A 22,107-nucleotide genomic window follows, 5' to 3' on the forward strand; every position below is an offset into this window, starting at 1 on the left:
TTTACTATCATTTTCATCTTAATTCTGCAACAGAGTCATATAATGCCATTTGTTTTGGGTAAAATGTGATGCAAAGACATTCCTTAGGTTCTACATATAGCTACCAGGATAAATCAGTCTAAAAACAATCACTGGTAGGCTGCTTAATTTAGTGACATTTCCTTTATGTTTTCTGGTGAGGCATGGTAAGGGACAAAAACCTAACCCTATTTCAATTGATGCAGCTGCAGAAATGGAAGTTCCTTCTGTTTGCCACTTCAGATTTTAGAAAGGTCTTCCTTCCAGTGAAACTACTACATTGCTTCCAATTTCTCTCCAAGCATTGAAAGATGCTTAATATCATCCAAATCATTTCCTTGCAACTTGTGTTTAATTCCTGTAAATTTCTTTTTTATGACATCTTTAGAACCAGCATAGATCATATTGCTTTTTAAAGCTGCACATTCAGGAACCCAGGATATTTAAAAAAAAAAAAAAAAAAAAAAACTAGTTCTTCATTCTTAGGCTCCCCTGTCCTTTGTGTGGCATTGAACACAAAACATCAGCAATCATTCAGAAATAGTAACTTCACAAAACATGTGCATGGATCCTCAACAGTATTACCAATGTCACCCACCAAGATCTGCTTTGCTTGCTCTGCATTTATTTGGTTTGTCATCATTTAATAGAAGAGAGCTGCTGTTCTTGGTCTTCTCTTGTGTAGGATTTCCTTACTTTCATGTTATTAAATTACTTCATCATTCACAGTTACTCAAGAAGTCATAGTTCCCAGGATAGTAAAGGCTGTAGTAGCAGATCCTTACTCAGTGATAGTAGAGGAAGAGGAGAGAGAGGAGAGGATGAAAAGAGGTAACAATGTTGTTTTAAAAGCAACTTGAACAAATAAGTCATCTTGAGTTAGAAATAACCAAATTAACTACAAAGGACATATGAGGGAAGATGCTGTTTGTATTCAGAAAAAGAACTGATAAATAGAAGTAAAAGTACATATGGAATGATTTTACATTTCTCTCTCCCTCTCTCTCTGTCTCTCTCTTTGTCTCTCTGTCTCTGTCTCTCTCTGTCTCTGTCTCTGTCTCTCTCTCTCTCTCTCTTTCACTCTCTCAGTCTCTCTCTCAATCTCTGATTCTCTCTCTCTCTCTTCATAGTTGTATCTAATGGTAGCCATCTTTAGGATAGTGGGAGGAGAAAGAAAAAAAGGAATTTACATGATAAATGCATATTTAAAGGAAAGAACAAATTGTACATATTAGATTTGTGGTTTCATGTGCAATAATCTTTCTATTATTTTGTTATGAAAATGTCTATTTTATTTAAGAAATTAAAAAAAATGATAATCTATTACTGTTCTTTCTAATAGAACAGATATTTGACTGTAATAAAATCTTGGGTAGTCTCAACCTCATATTTTTATTTTTACGATTTATCACGGCTTATTACTTATCCAAAAATCTCTTAATTGTTCTTGCTAGAGAACATGCAACTTCCTCCACCCCACCTCAACCCCACACCTTTATACCAATACAAAAAAAAAAAGGTATAAAGGTGCGGGGTCTGACCAGTCACAGTTGGACACAATGAAATTTCACTTTATCATGGTGATGTCATTTTGGTCCTCTTTGAAGACAAAGGACAGAAACCAACCAACCCATAACTTTATGTCAACATGCCTGTAATTTATTTCTAAAACCTTTGAATCATCTTAGATGAATCACTTTAACTTGCTAAAATGACTAGGCTTCTGATATACATTACAGCTTTATGGTGGATATACCGCTTTCAATAACTTTTTTTTTTTTTACATTACTGCTTACATGTCTTGTCTATTAGATTGTGAGTTCCCTGAGGATAGAAGCTGTCTTTTCTTCTTGTTTGTATACTCATCACTTAACATGCTGTCTGTAATATATGTGTGTGTGTGTGTGTGTGTGTGTGTGTGTGTGTATATATGACTTTTTCAGCCTTTCTTCAGACATCTTTCACTCTTCATGACTTCATTTAGTATTTTCTTGGCAAAGATATTGGAATGATTTACCATTTATTTCTCCATCTCATTTCACAAAGAGAAAATGGAGACAAACAGGATTGAGTCACTTATTCAGGGCCACACAGCTGTTAACTATCTGAGACCAGATTTAAAAGTAGGAAGATGAGTCTTCCTGACTCCAGGTCTAGCACTCTATCCACTGTGCCATGTGGATGCCATGGAACATATCAGGTACTTAATAAATTCTTACTAACTGACTGACATCCCCTTCTTTGCATTAACCTAAGTTCAGAGAATGATGAGGATGACTCACTCACTGTCTTGAACTATGCTCAGCTAGGCTTGGAAAACAGATGTTTATCTGTGTGCTTGGTTTACAGAAGAATCTTTGACTAGCACAACAGTCTACTAGTCCAAAACATTTTTTCATCTGCTTTCTTGTTCATCATAGGTTAATAAAAGTGAAAGAGGAATATGTTTGGAATCAAGCAATATAATTTCCAAGATTTGAAAGTGAATAAAGGGGGCTTAAAACTAAACTAATTAGTGCCATCATTTGTTGATGAACAAGATGATCAGAGAGAATAAGAAACTTACCAAGAGTAGGGATGAGGACTTGGGTCCTTTGGTTCTTTACCAGATCTGGATAATTCCATTTTTTTATTTCTTATCTCCCTTTCCAAAAGTTTGTTTTGCTTAAGACCTTTCTCCCTTCTTGGCCTTCTGCCTCTATAATCCCCTCATTTCCTTACTCATTCAAATATATGTCTATACAAAACTTCTATGTTCAACCCTCTTTTGTTTAATTTGAATAAGAACAAGGTTGATCTGATGTCTATTTCCCCTCTACTCCTTCTTTCATGTTTGAATGCATTTTTCGTGCCCTTAATTATGAGGGATAGAAAGTTCTGCCCTTTTTATAACTGCTTGAGCTGGTAAAATATGATGATGTAGTCACTAGGGAACAAGACTTGGAGTCAGGAAAACCTTGGCTTGACTACCAGTCTTACATATCAGTTTCCTATGTAACTCTGGATAAGGTACTTAACTGTTCTTATGTCAGTTTCCCCATCTGTAAAATGACATGATTAGAGTTGATGTTGTCCAAACCTCAATCTGTGAAGCTATTGCTCTGATTAATTGTTGCAATGGACCACTTTGGTCATTACCATAGTCCTTCTTACCTCTTCTTAATGGCAACTCACAATTACTTGGTTAATTAAGAATTAATTTCTAGCCATGACATTCTATATCCTGCACAATCTGGTCCCATCTTATCCACCTAATTGGATCTTACACTACTTGGAATCAGAATCTTATAGTTGGAATGGACCTTGGACACCATCTCATTCAACCTATACTTGAAGAGGAATACAATCTACAATAGTCTTGGAAAGTGGTCATCCAATCTTTATTATGAGATTCAACAAAATGGCTTATATAATATAAATTTTTTCAGACATTTCAATGATATTACATATAGAGAACATTTCAGAGTTCCAAAAGACTTTTAGGAAAGTAAATGAGAAGTATGTTTGTTTCCATGTATGTTTCTCTGCTACTGAATTGCTTAATTTTGTATAACTGAACAAGTCACTTATTCCAGGCATAAATGTTAAACATGCTGCTCTGGGGGCCACAATGCAATACCACTCTCTGACGCTTTTGCAACCATCTTAAAATGTAACTGGGAAATGCATAACAAAATAAAGATAAATTCAATAAAACATAGATAACATAGCATAATAAAACTAAGTTGATTTGGGATCAGTGGGGATTCTTTTTCCCCTTTAATAGTATTTTATTTTTCCCCCAATTACATACAAAGATAGTTTTAAACATTCACTTAAGAAAATGAATTCCAAATTTTTCTCCCTCCCTCCCTTCCATTTCCCTTCCCCAAGTCAGCAAGCAATCTGTTATAGGCTATACATGTACAATCATGTTAAACATATTTCCACATGAGTTATGTTGTGAAAGGAGGATCGGAATGAAAAGAAAAAAACATGAGAAATAAAAAAATCAAAAACAAACAAACAAAAAAAAACAACTGAAAAGAGCATGCTTCAATCTGCAGGCAGACTCTATGGTTTTTCTCTGGATGTAGTTAGACTTTTCCACGTGAGTCTTTTAGAATTGTCTTGGATCTTTTTATAACTGAGAAAAAATGAGTGTATCATTGTTTATCATTGCACAATGGTGCTATTGCTGTGTACAATTTTCTCTACTTTCTGTTCACTTCACTCAGCATCATTTCATGTAGAGATCCTACAACATAGATTCTGTTCAGACTTTCTGTTTTAAGTGTCTTTCTGTTTGAAGTGTGTTTCTCATAAATAGCACATTGTTGATGCCAATTTCTAATCAATTTTGCTATCAATATTGAATTTATGGGTGAGATCATTCCATTCAGATTCATAATTATGATTACTTACTGTATATTTGCCTCCATTTCAATTTTCTGTTTCTTCTTTTCTCTCTTTTTATCAAATCCCTCCTCAAAAACCTATTTTACCAATTTAAATGAAATGAAGTCATATTTACAAAAAAATATTAATTGTCTAGATGAGCAGAAGAGGAAATAGAATATTTAAATAGACCTGTTTTTGAAAGAGAAATTTCAAAGGCCATAAATGGACTTCCTAAGAGAAAAGCACCAGGATTCTTTCCTAAACATCAACTAATCTGAGTATTAAATGAATTATTTGGAATAATAGATAAAGAAGGGATTGTACTAAAGTACTTTTATGAAACAAATATGATACTGATACCTAAGCCAGGAAGACTACAAATAGAAAAAGAAAATTATAAAACAAATTCTTTAGTGAATACAGATGAAAATATCTTAAACAAAACACTAGTTAGAGGACTACAACAATATTGCAAAGATTATGCCTTCTTATCACGTGAGATTTGTCCCAGAAATGGGGGATAGTTTAACTTGGGGAAAACTATTAATATAATTGATTATATCAGCAATAAAAGTTTAAAAATCACATGATCATATTAATAGATGCATAAAAAGGTTTTGGTACATTACAAAATGCATTTCTATTAAACATGTAAACAACTGATTATTAATGGATTTTTCCTTAAGTTGATTAGAAAAACGTTTATATAATATCATCAGGAAGCATTATTTATAATGTAGATAAGATGGAGGACTTCCCAGTAAGATCACGTGTGAAACAAATATGACATTATCACCAATATTGGTCTTTATTGCATTGAAAATCATCTCAATAGAAGTGAAAGAAGAAAAAGAAATTGAAGAGATCAAAATAGGGAATGAGGTGATAAAACTATCTCTTTTAACAGACATTATGTTGTCACACTTGGAAAATCATGAAGACTCAAATAAAAGTTAGTTGAAACAATTTATTTTAGCAAAGTTATCAAGATACAAAATAAATCCACATAAATCACCAACATTCCTATATATTGCAAACAAAACTCTGCAAGAAGAGATAGCAAAAAAAAAAAAAAAAAAAAAGAATGACCCAGTTAGAATAACTCTACACCTATATCTGGAAGCATACCTGCCAAAACAAACTCAGGGACTATATAAGCAAAATTCTATAAACACAGACTATTTTTTATTTAAAAAATATGATTTATATAATTAGAAAGATGTTAATTGTTCATAGGTTGGTAGGCAGGACTAATATAATAGAAACGAAAATTTTACACAAACTAATTTATATATTCAACAACATCCCAATTAAATTACAAAAAAAATAATTTCACTGAATTAGAAAAATAACAAAATTCATTTGGAAAAAAAAACATAGAGATAAGAATATCAAAGGAAATAAAGACAAAAAGTTCAAAGGAAGAATGATTAGGACTACCAGATCTTAAAATGTATTCTAAGGCAGCAATTATCAAAATTATCTGTAAAGAAATAGAAAGGTAGAACAATAGAACAGAGTAGACATACAAATTATAGTAGCAAATAAATATAATAACTACGTATTTGGCAAGGATAAGGCTTAAGATTTTGGGATGATTCACTGCTTGGTAAAAATTATTGAGAAAACTGGAAAGCAGTATGACAGAAGCTGGGCATGGACCAATATCTCACACTATTTTCCAAGATAAGATCAAATGTATACATGAGCTATATATGAAGAGATATTTTATGATAAAATTAGAGGAATATGGAACATATTATTTATGAGACTTTTGGATAGGTTAATAATTTATGAATAAACAAGAGATGGAGGACAAAATTAGGTATAAAATTTATAATTTCAATTATAGTAAATGAAAAAGTTTTTTTGTGTTTTTTTTGTCTGTTTTGTTTTTTTTACAAATAAATAGTCAAGATTAGAAGGAAAGCAGGAATTTGGAAAGGAATTATAGAGAGTTTAACAAATAAAGGTCTCAGATACATAAAGAAATTTGTCTCATCTCTAAGATTATGAGTCATTTCCCAACTGATAAATGATAAAATCATATGAATAAGCAGTTTTCCAATGAACTAATCAAATCCATCTATAGTCATATAAAATGCTCTAAATCACTATTTATTAGAAAAATATTGATTAATGCCACCTTGAAATACCATTTTATACCTACCAGATTGGCTAAAATGATAGAAGCAAAAGTGATAAATATTGGAAAGCATGTGGAAAAATTGGAACACATTCATTGCTAGTGGTATTTAAAATTATCCAACCACCTTGGAGATCAATCTGGAATTATACTCAAAGAGTTATTTAACCACTTATACCCTTTGATCCAGCAATACAACTACTTGGTCTATTTCCAAAGATGATCAGGGAAAAATAAATCAATTTGTACATTTTAAAATGTTTATAACAGCTCTCTTTGTGGTGGAATAGAACTGGAAATTGCAGGCATGCCCATCAATTGGAGAATGACTGAACAAGTTGTGGTATATGATTATGATGGATTGCTGCTGTGCTATAAGAAAAGATGAGTTCAATTACTTTTGAAAAATAAGGAAAATTTTGCACAAAAAATGAAGAGCCAAACGACCAGAACCAAGAGGACACTGGATGTAATAACAGCAACATTGTTTTAAGAAAGACTTTAAGTAAGTTATTTAATTTACAACAAAGGACATATGAAGGTGCACTATTTGCATTCAGAGAATTAACTGATGAATAGAAGTATCTATAGAATAATTTGATCCACACACACATAGATGAACATATATATGTGTGTATGTATGTATGCATGCATGTATGTATGTAAGTATCAATTGATTCATCTATCTATTTACTTGTGTCTAATGGTAGCCATTGCTATGGGGAGAGAGAGAGAAGTACAAAAAAGAAAAAGATATATTTGAAAGGGATAGCAAGTTGTGCATAGTAGATTTGGAGTGTCTTGTAAAAACATGTTTTTATTGAATTATTATGGAAATGCATGCTCTATTCCATAAATTAAAAATAAAATTTTAAAAAGGCTTTTGCTGGGAATAGAAAGAAATACACCTTTTTCTCAGTGGCACATGGCACATATTCAAAAACCGACCATGCAATAGGGCATAACAACTTCACAATCCAGTTCAGAAATGCAGAAATAGTCAATACATCCTTTTCAGATAATGTTGCAGCAAAAATTATATGTTATATAAGGGCATGGTCAGGTAGACCAAAAATTAATTGGAAACTACATAATCTAATCCTAAAGAATGAGTGGATTAAACAACAAATCATAAAAAGATCAATAACTTCATTCAAGAGTATGACAATAATGACAGTACCTACCAAAACATGAGATGCTGTGAAAGGAGTTCTAAGGGGAAGTTGATTTTGTTTTTTTGTTTTTTTATCATTGAATACCTACATGAATAAAATAGAAAAAAGAGGAAATCAATGAATTGGTCATGCAGCTGAAAAAGCTAGAAAAAAGAACAAATTGAAAATCCCCAATTAATAACACCTTTAAAAATAGGCTAACTCAATTGGCAAAAGAGGTCCAGAAAACCAATGAGGAGAAGAATGCTTTAAAAAATAGAATTAGGCAAAAGAAAAAGGAGGGTCAAAAGCTCACTGAAGAAAATAGTTCTTTAAAAATTAGAGTGAAGCAGATGAAAGCTAATGACTTTATGAAAAACCAAGAAATTAAAAAACAAAACCAGAAGAATGAAAAAAAATAGAAGACAATGTGAAATATCTCATTGAAAAAACAACTGACTTGAAAAATAGATTTTGGAAAGACAATTTAAAAATTATGGGACTACCTGAAAGCCATGATCAGAGAAAGAGCCTAGCGATCATCTTTTATGAAATTATCAAGGAAAACTGTCCTGATATTCTAGAAACGGGGGGGAAAATAAATATTGAATGGATCTACTGATCATTTCTTGAAAGATATCCAAAAAGAAAATCTCCTAGGAATATTTTAGCCAAATTCCAGACTTCCCAAGTCAAAGAGAAAGGATTGGCAGCAGCCAGAATTAAATAATTTAAGTATTGTGGAAATACAATCAGGATAACACAAATTCTAGCATCTTCTCCATTAAGCGATCAAAGGGCTTGAAATATGATATTCCAGAAGTCAAAAGAACTAGAATTAAAACCAAGAATCACATACCCAGCAAAACTAAGTATAATACTTCAAGGGAATAAATGGGTATTCAATGAAATAAAGGACTTTCAATTATTCTTGATGAAAAGACCAGAGCTGAATAGAAAATCTGACTTTTAAACACAAGAATCAAGAGAAGCTTGAAAGGTAAACAGGAAAGAAACATCATAAGGGACTTACTAAAGTTGAACTGTTTACACACACACACACACACACACACACACACACACACACACACATATGAACAGAGACCACAGAGTGAATTGAATAGGAAGGGATTATATCTACAAAGTAAAATTAAGGGGTGAGAGAAGAATATATTGGAAGGAGAAAGGAAGAAATGGAATGGGGCAAATTATCTCTCATAAAAGAGGCAAGAAAAAGCTTTTTCAATGGAAGAGAAAGAGGAGGGGAGATGAGAGGCAAAAAGTGAAGCTTACTCTCATCACATTTGGCTTAAGGAGGGAACAACGTGAACATGCAATTTGGTATGAAAATCTACCTTACACTACAGGAAAATGAGGAGAAGGGGATAAGTCGGATGGGGGGATAATAGAAAGGAGGACAAATGGGAGGAGAGGATAATTATAAGTAAACACGTTAGGGGAGGGACAAGGTCAAAAGAGAGTATAGAATAAATAGGGGCCAGGATAGGAGAGAGGGAAATAGTCTTTCACAACATGACTATTATTGAAGTCTTTTACAAAACTACACATATTGAATTGCTTGCCTTCTCAATGATCAGTGGGGAGGGAGGAAGGGAGAGAAGTTGGAACTCAGAGTTCTAGGAAGAAATATTGAGAATTGTTTTTGCATGCAACTGGGAAATAAAAAATGCAGGCAATGGGTATAGAAGTCTATCTTGCCTTACAAGAAAAGAGAGAAGATGGGAATAAGGGAAGTGAGAGGTGTGATAGAAGGGAGAGCAGATTGGTGGAAGGGGTAATCAGAATGCATGATGTTTTGGGGTTGGGGAGGGGAGAGATGGGGAGAAAATTTGGTTCTCAAAATCTTATGGAAATGAATGTTGAAAACTAAAAATAAATAAATATATTAAAAAAATCTTGCCAACAAAACATAGAAAAAAAGAAATACTAGGGAAGCTGACTTAGCCCTACTAGATCTCAAATTGTATTATAAAGCTGTAATCATCCAAACCACTTGGCATTGGCTAAGAAATAGATGGGTAGACCAGTGGAATAGGTTAGGTACTCAGTCAAAACATAGTAGTCATTGAATATAGCAGTCTACCGTTTGAAAAACTCAGGGACTCCATTTTCTGGGATAAAAACTGACAAAAACTACTGAGAAAATGGAATAATAGTGTGGCAGAAACTGGGCACTGACCAATGCCTGACTTTGTACACAACATTAAAGTACAAATGGGTACATCATCTAGGTATAAAGGCTGATACTATAAACAAATTACGGCAGCAAGGGTTAATGTATTTGCCAAATTTATGGAGAATGGAGAAATTTATGACCAAATAAGAGACAGAGAACATTATGAAATACAAAATGGATAATTTTGATTACATTAAACTGAAAAATTTTTACTCAGACAGACTCAATGCAACCAAGATTAGGAGGGAAGCAGAAAACTGGGAAAGAATTTTTATAACTAGTGTTTATGATAAAGGTCTCATTTCTAAAACATATAGAGAACTGAGTCAAATGTACAAGAATAAAGTCATTCCTCAATTGATAAATGCTCAGAACATATAAACAGGCAGTTTTCAGAGGAAGAAATTAAAGCTATTTATAGTCATATGAAAAATGCTCTAAATCACTATTGATTGGAGAGATGCAAATCAAAGCAACTCTGATGTACCACATCAAACCTATCAGATTGGCTAACATGATGAAACAAGAAGATGACAAATGTTGGAAAAGATGTGGGAGTGTTGGAACATGTATTCATTGTTGATGGAGCTATGAATTGATCCAGCTTTTCTGGAGAGCAATTTGGAACAATGCCCAAAGGGCTACACAAACGTGCATACCCTTTGACTCTAATATTGCTTCTAGGGCAGTACCCCAAAGAGATCATAAAAATGGGAAAAAGATCCCGCATGTTCTAAAATATTTATAGCAGGTCTTTTTGTGGTGACCAAGAATTGGATATTGAGTGAATGCCCATCAACTGAAGAAGGGCTGAACAAACTGTGGTGTACGAATACAATGAAATACTATTGTGCTATAAGAAATGATGAACTTTCAGACTTCAGAAAAACCTGGAAAGACTAATATGAACTGATGTTGAGTGAAATGATCAGAACCAAGAGAACACCATTCATAGTAACAGCCACAGTACGCGAGAACTCTTTCTGATAGACTTAGCTCTTCACAGTAATGCAAACACCTAAAACATTCCCAAAGAATTCTTGAAACAAAATGCCATCCACATCCACAAAAAGAAATACGGAATTGTCATGCAGAATGAAGCAGACTAATTTCTTTTTTGTTTTATTTTGTTTTGTTTTTCTGCATACTTTCTCCCATTTGTTTTGATATTTCTATGCAACATGATTAATGTGAAAATGTGTTTAATAAGAATGTATGTGTAGAACCTATATAAGAATGCAGAAGTTTCAGGAATGGGAGGGAGGAGAGGGAAGGTGAGAAAGTTTCAGACTTATGGAAGTGATTGTTGAAAACTGAAAACAAATTAATTAATTAAAAAGCAGAACTTTTGCTTCTAACCACTTGTAGTACCAATGTGATATTCACTGATATTCACAGCACCTGTGTTGGTTATGAATAAGCCAGTATAGTTCTGAATTGTGAAATATAATAGACTCACGACATGGAAGGTAGAAACTAAACATTTTTCAAATACCAGAAAGCTGATTTCCAACACCAGAAAACCAAATCTATCATAGCAACAAAGAATTCTGTACAAAGTAATAATGCAGGTGGCACTACCATCCCCAAGTCTTCCCTCTGTGAGACTTTCCACAAACCATCTCCTTTAAACAAATCACAAACAAGCTCTCCCATTCATGCTAGTTGCTGCCTGTTCTCTCTTCCCCAGTTCTAACTGCTCTGATTCACTTCCTGCTCCATACATTCCTTTTTTACATGTTCAACAAACTTCTCAGACAACAGGCTCCTAGTGAATCAGACTTCCCTGAGACCCAGGCAGGTCGCATGTGCCTATTAATGGATGGGAAATAACTTCCTTTCACATTACCATTAGATCACTGTATCACATAATTCAAACTCCTTTTTAACAACCTTTACCCCCAACTCATATTTCTTATTCTATTCCCCTCCTATTTCCTTTTATGATATGATAGATTTGTTTTGTCAACTGAGTGTGTGTGTATTCATAAATATTGATACAGAAATAGGAATAGACATAGATACATACATACGTACACACAACATATTTCGTCCCTCTGACGCTATTCCAATGAAAATGTCTTCTCACATTGCTGTCCACCCTCCAAATTTCCCCTCCTTTATAAACGCTTTTCCATGTGCACCACTTCTATGTGAGAATTTTTTTAAAATCTGCCACTCCCTTTCCCTTCTCCCAATGCATCCCTCTTTCTCAATCCTTCATTTTTTAAATATTATCCCAAAATAATTGACTCACTTGAATGCTTTCTGTTTCTGTAGAATCCTTGTAATTGCCTTAATACTGATAAAATTCTTCGGGGTTACATGTACCATCTGCCCATATAGGAATTAAAATGACTTACTCCACTGAGTTCCCTTGTGATTACATTATCATGGGTAGCTTTTAATGCTTTTCTTGATTAGTGTTGCAATCTCACATTTATTATTTAACTCTGGCATTTTCATCATGAATGCTTGAAAGTTCTTGAATTTATTAAATATCTTTCCCCAGAAGAATTATATTTATTTTTCTACATAGGCTATTGGTTGTAATCTTAATTCCCTTGCTGTCTGGAATATACTATTCTAAGACCAACCTTTATTTAATATAGAAATTGCTATGTCTTATGATATCCTGACTGTGGCTTCATGATATTTGAGTCATTTCTTTGTGGTTGCTTGCAAATTTCTCTCTTTCACCTGAGAGCTTTGAAATTTGACTATAATATTCTTAGAAGTTTTAATTTGGGGACTATTTCAAAAAGGTCAATAGTTGATTGTTTTAATTTCTGCATTACTATAAGGTTGGGTGGTTGTTGTCCTTCCTTCTAGAAGAGGACCAAAATGATATCACCATGATAAAGTGCAGTTTCAGTGTGTGCGACTGTGGCTGATCAGACCAATATGAGCTCAGAATGCTCTACTACAAATTGGGCACAGATATTCCTTGTGAATATATGGGGTGGACACTTCAAATTTGCACATCCTACATTTCCTTTGTGTGGTCTCAATTCTGCTTTGCTCATAGAGCACAGTACCTTTTCTGATGTGGGAATGCAATGCTGAGCAATCCTGTGCCAATGTCTCCCATGTTCCACAAACAAATGTAAAGTTCTTGAGAGAGACCTTGAGAATGTCCTTTCATAGCTTCTTCTGACCACCATGTAATCACCTGCCCCATGCAAGTTCTCCATAAAATAGTCTTTTGGCCAAGCATACATTTTTCATTTGAATAGTATGGCCAACCCATCAGAGATGCACTCTCTGAAGCACAGTTTGAATGTTTGGCAGTTTAGTTCGAGCAAGGACCTCAGTGTTTGGTACTTTATTCTGCCGGATGATCCTCAGAATCTTCCTAAGACAGTTGAAATGGAAGCTATTTAGTTTCCTGGCATGGTGCTGGTAGACTGTCCATGTTTCACAATAACAATGAGGTCAGAACAATGGCTCTGTACACCTTCAGTTTGGTAGTCAGTCTAATACCTCTTCTCTCCCAAACTCTTCTTCAGAGCCTCCCAACACTAAATTAGCTCTGGAAATGAATGTGTGAACCTCATGGTCAATGTGTACATCCCTGGAAAGTACACTACCAAGGAAAGTTAACTTATCCACATCACTCAAAACTTCTCCATTTGTTGTAGCCAATGGTTCCACATATGAATGGTATAGTGGTGGCTGATGGAGCACCTGTGTTTTGTTGGTGTTGATTATTGGGCCAAAATTAGCACAGGTAGCAGAGAATTGATCTATACTTTGTTACATCTCAGCTTCAGAGGCTGCACTGAGTGCACAATCATTTGCAAACAGAAAATCATGCACCAACACTCCCTCCACTTTGGTCTTGGCTTGCAGACTTTTCAAATTGAAGACCTTACCATCAGTATGGTAGTTGACCTTGATGCCGTGTTCATCCTCATTGAAAACATTTGACAACATGGCTGAAAACATCATGCTAAAAGCATGGGGGCAAGCACACAGTGCTGTTTCACTCCATTGGCAACTGGGAAGGCATGAGAGTGTTGTCCACTATACAAAACCCAGGCAAACATGCTGTCATGAAATTGACATACAATGCTGATGAACTTCTCTGGGCAACCAAATTTTACCATAATTTTCCATAAGCCCTCATGACTAACAGTGTTGAAGGCCTTGGTCAGATCTCTAAATATCTCAAGTATTCTTCCTTCATGTCCCAGACATCCCACTTTGGTTGTGTACAGTGGCTAACCTGAGGAATTGCTCTACTGAAGCCACAGGGCTAAACAATCTATGCCAGTCTTTGTCCTTGACCTGACTTTAGAGTCTTCTCAGTAGAGAAACTATGCCTCTTAACACTTTCATTCAACACTTGCCACAAACATGAATCAGTTCTAGGGCTGGTTATTCTTTTCCCACATGGAAAAGGAACTGCAAAGCAGTATGCAATCATAGAATGATTAGAATAAAATTTACCAGCATCACTACTGGTGTTTGAAAGGCTATTATAATCAAGCTTTATTAGGATATTTAAAAAGCTTCTTTGGAAGATAGAAAAAGATTTGTCACCATCTAAGAGAATTTCCTTCCCCATATCCTTCTACTTTAATATCTAAAAGACAATATAATTAAAATAAAATATTTTAAATACAAGCCTAGCTAAGTTAGTGACCAGTCTTCTGAGATATCTGTTTCCTTTTCCTATCAATCTTTGTGGGTCAAGGTATTTCTTGTCATAATCATTGATTAATTTTAGTCCCTTAACTATAATCATACCTGCTTTCAATTATATCCTCTTGTTTTGAAATAGTAAGGATGGGGTATAGTAAGGATGCTAAGATCAAAGTAGAATAGATTGCTGTTACAGTGTCAAATTAATGGCACAGCAAGACTGCATGGCAGAAGTTGAGATGGAAAGAAGAAAAATCTAACATCATTCTTTTCTCTGCTTTTAACTATTCTTTGTTCTTTCCTCCCCTTTCTTTCTTCTTGATTGAAAGGATAGTGCTTATATCTCTCAAAAAAATCTCCAGCTCTGGGGAAAAATGTGTATTTCCCCAAATGATGATCTGGGATGTAATTATCTATCATACACTTATTTATCAAGACAGAAGATTAAAGTTATAAAATTTCCAGAAATTTGAAGATTTAGATTAAAAACAAATGAACAAACCTAAATATACTTTACCCTTTAAAGGGACAGTTGAAAAGGGAAAAGAATTTAAGTTAATCAATCAGTAAACATAATATTATATATTATGTATTCCATTTTGTCCTCAAATTGTTATGTTTAGTTTATTAAATATGAATACATTTTAGAAAATAGAAACATTAACGGAATTTCCTTGAAATTTATTTTATTCTTTATTTTATGTGGAATCACAAGTTGCTGGACTTTATGGAACTTAGTATTTCTATTTTTGACACCTTGTGATAAAGAAACAAACAATTTAAGATAGACAAAACAATAATTTAACGTAAAATCACATTAATATGCTTTCATTTTATGGATTAAAATATTTTGCACAGCGTTGTTTGTTCAGAATCATTTGGAGAGGTAGAGCCAGGATGGTGGAGAAAAGACAGGGCTCTTCTCCGCACTTCTCCAAATACCTCTTTTTTTTTCTTGATATTATTTTATTTTTTCCCATTTAAACTGTTTGTATACCTATAGGGGAAGATGATAATTGTAACTCTCGAGAAATTTATCACTACTAGGTCAGTTAGAAGGGGTATATATAGAGACAGAATGCACAGGTGTAAGTAAAATATGATGGGAAGATTGTTTTAAAAAAGGGATAAGAAAGAAGAATGCACTGAGGGAAGGAGAGAGGTAGATATAGAATGGAGTAAATTCTTTGATATAAAAGAAGTCTAAAAGAGATTTTGCAGTGGAGAGAATGATGGACAATGGAGGTGGAATCTTACCCTCATTGAAATTGGCTCAAAATGGAAGGACATAACACTCGGTTGGATATAGTAATCTATCTTACCATGAAGGAAAGTTAGGAGAGGAAAGGGATAAGAGAAAGACAGGGGGGCTGACAGAAGGGAGGGCAGATTGGGGAGGATAAAAGTCAGAAGCAAAGCACTAGTGAGAGCAGACAGGGTGAAAGGAGAGAGAATAGGATAAATAGGGAGGAAATGAGATTGTTGGCACCTCGAAAAAAATCTCAGAAATTTTCTCCAATACAGACCTCATTTCTCAAACATATAGAAAATGAAGTCAAATGACAGAAATAAGAACTATTCTTATTGAAACAATTGAATAATGTTCAAAGGATATGAATAACCAGGTTTCAGATGAAGTAATTAAAGTATCTAATGTCATATGAAAAAATACCTTAAATTATTAGAGAAATGCAAATTAAAAGCTCTCTGAACTACCATTCTGCATCTACTAGTTCGACTAATATGACAGAAAAGGGAAATGACAACTGTTGGAGGAAATATGGGAAAATTAAAATACTAAGGCACTCTTGGTAAAATCATGCAGTGATTTAGCTATTTTGGAGAATAATTTGAAACTATACCCAAAGGGCTAGAAAACCATATATAATCCTTTGACTAAGCAATAAGGCTGCTAGGTCTGAATCTCAAAGAAATACAAAAACAAAAGAGAGAAGGACTTATATATAGAAAAATATGTAGAGAAGTTCTTTTGTTGGTGACAAAGAATTGAAAATTGAGAGGATGTACATCAATTGGGCAATAGTTGAACAAGTTACTATATAAAATTGTGATAAAATATTATTGTGCTATAAGAATGACAAGCAGAATGGTCTCAGAAAAACCTGGAAATACTTACACGAACTGTTGCAAAATGAAATGTGCAGAACTAGGAGAACATTGCACACAATAACAGCAATATTTTTTGATGATCTACTGTGAATAACTTGACTATTGTCAGCAATACAATGACCAGATATAATTCTCAAGGACTTATAATGAAAAACGCTATCTATCTCCAGAGAAAGAACTAGTACAGTCTGATTGCAGATTAATGACACTGTTTTTCTTAATTTCATTTTTAGTGTTTTTTGGCTTTTTTTCTTTCACAGCATGATTTACTAGGAAATGTGATTTGTATCACTATATGTATATGACTTCTATCAAATTACTTACCTTCTCAATGAGGAGGCAAGGAGAGGAAGGGACAAAATTTGAAATTCAAAATTTACAAAAAGTAATGTTAAATTTTTTCCATATAATTGGGAAAATAAAATATTAATTTTTTTTAAAAAATCATTTGGCAAGCATCTATTATGCTCCAGGGATTCTGTTAAGGGTTGGGAATATAAAGATGGCTAAAACAGTTTCCACTCTCAAGGAGTTGACAGTCCAGTGGGAGAATCCACATGCAACTATGTAGCAACAAATTATATGTAGGAAAAGCTGGGAATAGTCAGCCTAGGGACATTACAGGATGGGGAAATAATTTTAGTAGAAGAGAGGGTCAAGTTTGGATTATGTAAGTTTGCAGTGGAACCAGTCATAATGTCATTATTTTCTCTAACTTCAATCAGTGGCACATGAGAAGGATAATGGGAGTCAAGCAACACTAAAGCTTGGCAGGGTAAGATAGCATCAGAGAGCAGTGGAGGTCAAAGAGGAAGAGATTGGAGCCTTTAAATGCTTTGCACTGAGCTGTTTCGGCAGACTGCGTAGCTGCTTGAGGCTCCATAGATTCCTGCCATCATTTCCATTTTTTGTATAATTGTTTTGTTGTTGTTCAGCCCATAGGGGAGAGGCCCTGAAACTTGGGGAATGCTGGCTGCCCACTGACCTGTCACCTTTTCCCTTTCCCCACCCTCCCTAGGAGAGTGATGGCCTAGTGGGTAGGGGAAAATGGAGGCTTCCACTCTCCTGGTTGATTCTGGGCAGAGAGGATTTTCTGTCCGCTCACTCCCTTTGGAGGGATGAAGTGCTTTTGGCTTGAGTCTTTCCCTTTGTTACATAGACTGGCATGATCGTCCTCCCGAGAAGGTGTCCACCTCTGTCCACCTTGGTCCAGGTCCTGGAGCAAGTGTGTGGGATAGGTTGGGCTGCTCAGGAGGCTTCCCAAGCTCAGGGCTTAGAGTTCTCTTCCCCTGAGGAAGAGGCAAAAAGGATTCAGCAAGGGGGCTTGTGTCTAACCCCTGTGGTTACCAGAGGACTGGCCTGCCCCTCTGGCACAGTTGTTATGAGCATCATAGAAAGTGCTTTGCAGAGCTAGAAGCCCTCTCTAAATACTCACTGTACTTACCACTGGTAATAGTTTGACATTACACTGATTTATAGATGAGCCAGCATTCCAGCTATTCTTAAATAGTTTAGCAAAGTTCCTAGTGCATAGTAAATGGCTAATGTGAGAGACAGCAAAAGTTAAGTTTCCACAGTAAGTTATTAATTGATGAAGTCACTGAGAACAAGTTAGATAATAAGAAGGCCAGCAGACTGTAGGCAGACTCTACCAATCAAAAAACAGACAGTGGCCTTCAGAAAATTACAAAGTGTTTGATAAGGGAACCTAATCTACAGCTAACTGGAACTAGCCAAGAAAAAATAACCTAGAGTTACCTCAAGAAACTTCATGCATATAAGCGGACACACCACACATAAAATTGTCCCTCCAGTTTCTGATCATGGGTCCTCTGTTAAAGAGTGTTTGAGAGGGGGAATAATACTAAAGGGTGTTATACATAATGGGCATGTAAAGGAGATGGTGACCTAATGGACAAAGGACCAATTCATCTCCTGGTAGGAGGATCTGCCTTGAACTAGGGGTGTATAGCTCATCTCGCTTCTGCATTCAGTGCTCCCTCCTCTGAAAAGTGGGTCGGTCAGCTTTAGCTAAAGTGTTCAATTCCCCAGAACCCTGTTCTAATAAATTTTCCTTGATACATTTTGAGTGTCAAGAGTTTTTCTAACAGTTAATAAATTCATTTTGACTAAGAAAACTTTGCTGTGAACACTTTGAGAAATAAAACCTATGAAGTATCAACAACAACAACAAAAAAGCAATAGAGTAGACAGAAAATGGCAGTGTATAATTGAAATGGTTTGTCAGGGATCAAGATGAGGGAGGAGAGTACAGACAGTGCACAACTAACGTCCTGGGAAATAACTCAGGAGAAGGGATTGTGTCAAGAATGAGGAACAGGGTTTCGGATTCAAGGCAGAGGGAGAGGTGAAATGACAACATTTTGTGATCAGATAAGAGAATTCCAGAGTGGATGAACACAGAAGAGGAACATTTTTGGGCTATAGTAAGATTTAACATATGTTTAACAAATTTATGTATGTATATATGCACATATATACATATATATGTATGCATATATAACGTGTATGCATTCACAATATGTATTTGTATACAGTAATTAACAGATGCAAAAATAGCAAGTTATAAATCATATATACATATGGTTTGTACATGTATATTTACATGGACATGTATACTCACATATACACCCTTTTTATTTTTGAGAAGATGATGAGGAGAAAGATTTAATGTATACTTTGCCATGTCAATTTATTAGGTCATTAATTTTCAAGGTATTGTGACTAAGTCTATATCTCCAAAAGGGCTTGACATCAATGTCTTACAATGTGGTTAGCCCAGCTACATTAAATTAATATTGAAATGAATAAATTAATGAATGAAATGACTATCACTTCCTGAGATAACATTAACAGAAATACTTCTGCTGTTTGTTCAAATATATTGTTTTTATTATTTTTACAGGCTTAGGAAATTAAAAGATTTAAAAGAAATGAATCACATATTTTTATTTGATGAGATCACTTCCAAATATTTATTAAATTGTGTGATGAAATGCAGAACAATCTGAAGGAAGTGAGAAGCAAGAATAGTTAAAAGCTGAAGAACCTTAGCCTGACTTTATGAATGAATCATCAGAAGATGTTCTACCTCATTTGAAAGTATTATCAGAATTGAAATTCTGACTTTCTGTTTATTTTATAATCCAGCTGCATTAAATAGCAGTTTTCATCATTTAAATGTCTATGTTCAGATCTCATAACCAATATAGTTGCAGCAGTATAAACTAGTTCCACAGTTTTTCTCCTAATAAACTCTGAACTATTTACATTCTGCCTCTGTTGCAGTGGAAAGAACAATGGACTTTGAGTGACAAGATTCTAGTTACCAAGACTTACTGCCTTGGTAAGTCACTTTGTCTTCCTTGTGTACAGTTTCCCCCTCTGTAAAATGAGAGAATTGGGCTAGATGACCTCTAACATAACTTCTCACTATGTTGTCTGTGATACTTTGATACCACGATCACGTGATAAAGGTACAAGAAATAAGACATCACTTAAAACAAACAGACCAAAGCTAATTTATCTAAATAAGTTCTGTCTTCAAAGTAATTATTTTAGGAGGCTATATGCTTAGTCTCAGTTTTTGGATGTAATTTGGAACATTTTACAAATCTTTTGGAATTTTCTTCCTAGAGAGTTTATTAACTCAAGAGGAAGGTAGGTGCACTACTTTTTTGGTAATACTTCTAAGAAAAAATAACTATCTACATTATTGATCAAGTCTAGCTCCATAGAACCTCTGTCTATTTCCAAAAAATCAACTCTACTTTTCAATGATCAAATAGTTTTTATAATTAAGGACATGCAAATGAATTTAAGGAGCAACAAGTCTTGAAAACTTCTAGTTTAAAAGAAAAGTCCTCAGACATTTTTTTTCACTGATGACAATATGTATAGACTCCCAAGTTGACTACTTGGATTTTCAATTTTTTTGAGGACTATTTAAAAATAAATTATTAAATGACATCCTAATCATGAAATCTCATTAAAACTTAGGTTTTTGTGGTGCTTATGAATTTATTATTGTACATTTTTAAAGATGGCAACTTTGACATAGATTTTTTTTCAATTTATTTTACAAATTCCTTTGCTCTCCTGTAGAGAGTTTCCAAATTTAAGATTTCATACAGGCATATGTAGGCAGGCATTACGTAGGTAATAGCAAAAATGTGTTGATATATTTCCACATAGGTACTTAGCAAAGTTGATTTCTTCTTCTTGCATTCTCATTAGCAAAATCTCACTGATCTCAGTCTGCTTTATGACTTGATGCATTTTGCACACAATGTGCATTGTCATGCAATTCTGCCTTTTGTTCTAAAGTTGCTGCAAAAAGAGAATAAGAACAAAATATAAATAAAAATCAACTTATATTGTCACCAAGTATATAATTCCTTCTTGATCATTTGCCTGGCAATCAGAAAGTATGTAAGATCTAGCAGTTTGTTATGACTTTTTTATTGAATAAATTCCTGTCCACATTTGGACTCTAAGAGTCTTGATTAGTGTCTGCTTGCTGGCAATAAAATGCTGGATTTTTTCATTTATAAAGTTCCCACTAGTCTACATTTCCAGTTATTGAAAATCAAGTTCTATCATAGCAAATAGCTGCTGTAAAAGATGTTTTCCTGATATTTATGTGCTGCCTCCCCCCATCCTTCAAAATGACATTGAGAAATGTTGTTTGCCAGGCTTAGAGGCCTGAGGGCTACCCGAGTCTTACCTTACCTGTCCCAGGTCTTCGGTTGGCCAAACCGGATAAACATATGAGAGAAGAGACTTTCTGGAGTCGAACAAGGGTTAGGCTTTATTCAGGGTCCTGGTTACATGTGCAGGGGGAGCTCTTTCTTAGGAGGGAGAGAGAAATCTCCCAAGGAGGCAAAGATCTTACGGCAAGAGATTGGAAGTAGAAGTGTAAGTGGGGAGAGAGGGGGAGGGGAGAGCGAAGAGAGGAAAGAGGGAAGAGGGGCCTTCTGTCCTGTCAGGGCCCCTCCGCGCTACGAGCGCCTTCAGGCTTTCCTGACCCTAATTAAGCTCTCTGGCAGTGTAGTTTGCACCTGAATACTGTGCCTGTTAGATAACAATAGGTGTGCCCAGATCCGGGACAGTCTCGAGGGTGGGGATGCTCCTCCCATCACGTTTCTCACGGGAAGAGGCGGAAATACACGAGATAGCTCGGTCTCACTCCTCGATTCCCTGGTGTTTCATGGGGGGGGCCTCATGAGAACTCTAAGATTTAGAAGTTCCCACCTTTACCCGCCCGAGACTGTCCACATGGAATTGAGCTTCCACCCCCAACATCTCCCCTTTTTTGTTTTGCGCAGAGTGCACATGGCTCTAGAGCAAATAGCAGCTGGAGGCTGAGTGGGTTAGGAAGGCCTTTAGCATATGAGTACCCCACAACAAGAGCT

The 22,107-nt window shown here is 34.9% G+C and overlaps 1 pseudogene; it reads right to left on the reverse strand.

Annotated features, from left to right (window-relative positions):
• Positions 1–264: 264 nt before the first annotated feature.
• On the reverse strand, positions 265–763 carry LOC140502702 (cofilin-2 pseudogene; annotated as a pseudogene).
• Positions 764–22,107: the final 21,344 nt, after the last annotated feature.

Source organism: Notamacropus eugenii, chromosome 4, assembly GCF_028372415.1.
Source record: "Notamacropus eugenii isolate mMacEug1 chromosome 4, mMacEug1.pri_v2, whole genome shotgun sequence".
NCBI classification, from domain to species: domain Eukaryota; kingdom Metazoa; phylum Chordata; class Mammalia; order Diprotodontia; family Macropodidae; genus Notamacropus; species Notamacropus eugenii.